Here is a 3,241-nt window from a genome sequence, read left to right on the forward strand (position 1 = left end):
CCCGGGACAGACCCTGCCGCTCCTGCCCTGCCCGGGAAAAGCGCCGCGGCTGCGGCACCGCCACTGCCTCCCTGCCGTGGCCACCGCAGCCCTGTCCCCGCTCCAGGAGCCCGGTCTGTTCCTAGCTCAGTGTGCCCACAAACATCCCGTCAGCCTAGGAAAAGTGGATTTTTTGTTGTTGCTGTTACCACGGGGCTGTGAGCTAATTCAGACATATTTTCCCAACAAACCGCGGCGCACCGCAGGAGGACAATGTGTGCAGTGGGATACAGCATCCCGCAATCTCGCATCTGCAGGCGCAGCTCGGGCTGCCGTGCGGCTTCCCTAAAAGCAGAACAAGGAAAAACGTGCGAGGGAGGTTCCTTCCCTGCACACAGCCTTTGCCCAGGTGCTGTGTGCGCGCCCCGAGGCTGCAGGAGCGGGGGAGAGGATATCAGCTCATGCGGCCGTGAGGGCCAAAATAAAATAAAATAAATACAAATACAATAAATTTTAAGATATAAAATAAATAAATAAATAATATACATACATACATACATACATACATACATACATATATATAAAAAATAAAATGCAAACAGAAACTTTGTGACACAATTTAGAGACTACTGTGGCTTCCACACTTACTCTCACGATGAGCTCCATCTACCTGGAAATGACAGGATTCAAATATAGCTGTGCTGTGAGGGCCCTGACGAAGGAGGAATGATGAGAAGGACTCCATTGATATCAGAAGGCTAATTAATTAATTTATTAGACTATATTATTCTATACATCTAAAACTGAACCTGCCAAGCACTCAACTCTGCACACCAATTGCACACACTGCACTGAATCTCATGACTGTCACCCAACAGTCCCCACACACACACACACTCTTGGCCCTATTGATAGGCCAAGGAAACAAAACACCATGACTTTGGGTAAACAATCTCCATGTTGCATTCTACTTTTGCACAAACGCAGGCACAGCAAATGATAAGAATTGTGTTTTCTTTCTCTGATGTTCAGAGAGTGCGAAACCCAGAAATATTCTTGGGAAGAATTGTGCCTTGCTTTTCTCTGTGAAAAGAAATGTGGGGCTACATTCAAAAGGGCAGAAAAGCACTGTCTTATGGACTGGCTTCCTGGGTGTGCCAAAAGTACCGTCCTTCGAAAAAAGGGAAAGGCCAGTGGTTGTTTTAACACATAAGATGACATTATGTTTGGCAAATGTTGCCGCATCTCACCTCCAGAAGAAATTAAAATTGGAATGGCATGATGCAAAACAGTAAAACATTCTGAAAGGCCTTGAGAGGGAGATTTAATGAGGCAGTTTTTAACACCTGTGTGCACAACCCTGGGAGAACCACTTGACAAGAGCCCTTCTCTTGCCTTTTTTCTCATATTTTAGCCTAATTGACAGAGGAAATGTTAAAGTATGTGTGCAGCAGGGTCAGAGGAAAGCCCATGGCAGACTGGACAGAATACTGACAACAAGGAAAAAAGAAATCACAATCTCCAGCACAAATGCACTCACTTTCCTCCACAGGCTATCAATCCCTTAGTGAATAAAACCACAAAAAACCCCTTTCTACCCTACTCAGCGTGCTCACAGCTCACATCACTCTTCTGCCTACCAAAGGGGCTTGATCTAGCACCAGCTTTGCACACAGTTGTTAAAGTAATTGCTAATTAATAGAGCTGCTTGCTGTGGCTGCAGCACACCAAGGCCTTTAACAGGATCCAGGCACAACAATGTCCTCATGCAAACACTCCTCACCTGCTGTCACTCCTGTTGTGACACCTTGATATCCCAGATGGGATTGAGAGATCAGGCATAGACGTGAGACAGTTCCAAAAGCAGCCTGGGCTTGGTGTTGACACAAATTAGCTGTTTCAATGCCACCCCAGCATGGAGGTTTCTCTTTTCACTCTGAAGAGGCTTGTGCAGCTCAACCATGACTCAAGGGGACATGCTGGGGACATGCAGGTCCTCTGGGGCACTGGTTCCTCAGTCCTGAGTGAAAAAAGAAAAAAAGGCAAAACAAACCACACTTAAAAAAAATTATCTATGGTCACACTTTGCTTAGTCATCTTCAGAAAGTGCCTCTCACGCTGGGGCTGAAATTTTGCATTTGGAGCAGTGCAAGGTTGTGGTCTCTGAACCATTTCCTTTGCCAGTGGTGCTTTGGGCCGTTTATTCTCCCCAAACCATGAAGACAACCACCACATCTCTCTGTGAGGGTGGAGCACGCCCCATTTCCAGCCAGGCTTTCCTCCCTGCCAGAAAGATGTGTGTGGCCATGCTTATTCCCAGACAGGAGGTGGGAAATGATGGGAGCAGGGTACAGCCTGCTCACACCCCTGAAAGCTGCGTGTTGTGGCACTGCTCCCTGTGGGGATGGAGGTGGCACCTTCTGTGTTTGCTGGTTTGCTTTAGAGTGGCCATGCCTGCCTGTGAGGGCTGCACAATGTCCAAGGGGGTCTCTGCTGGCCCATGGAGCTTCCTGGGGAGATGGCTTGCCCAAAATAACCAACACAGGACAGCTGGGCATGGCCCCTGTGGTGAAGGAGAGTTGCCTGCCCATGCTCCTCGCTGTCACCATTACAGATGGCAGGTGCCCAGCCTGCAGTGGCCCTCAGTCACCTCCAGCCAGCAAATCCTTCCTGCCAGCAGCAGAAAATCCAGAAGATGCATTCCTTGAAATCATACTTCAAGGAAGGGCACAGGCATGGGGTACAAGAACCAGTCAGAGGGGAAGGGACCAGGAAATCCACCATGCTGGGCCAGGCTGCTCAGTGTCAGCCGTGCCCTGGGTGCAGAGCAGGGAGCAGCCCTGCCCAGCTCCAGGGCAGCTCTGTCTCTGCCCCTCGCCCTGCTCGGACCAGTCCTTGCCCCTGGTGTCCCCGGGGCTGCCAGCAAGGCCCAGGTGCTGGGTGCTGCACTCAGGCTGCCACTGAAAGCTCCTGGCTGAGGCCGAGCCGGGCCAGCCCGGCCCGGGCCTGCTGAGCCCACAGCACCTCCAGGGGAGCAGAGCCGCCCAGCCACTCGCTGCTCTTCCAGTTTTCCATTCTTTTCTCATTTTCATCGAGCCCCAAGTCCCTACGTGCCGAAGCAGGGTGAGAAGACTGACACGATTTTTCCAAAGCCCCCGGCGAGCTGTGGGACCCGCAGCCCAGGGCTCCACCAGCTCCTGCCCCGGCAGGCCGGCCAGGCAGCGGCAGCTGCTCCCCCAGGGACGGGGAGAACAATAAGGAA

The sequence above is a fragment of the Geospiza fortis genome, unplaced genomic scaffold (genome assembly GCF_000277835.1).
Source record: "Geospiza fortis unplaced genomic scaffold, GeoFor_1.0 scaffold450, whole genome shotgun sequence".
Taxonomy (NCBI): domain Eukaryota; kingdom Metazoa; phylum Chordata; class Aves; order Passeriformes; family Thraupidae; genus Geospiza; species Geospiza fortis.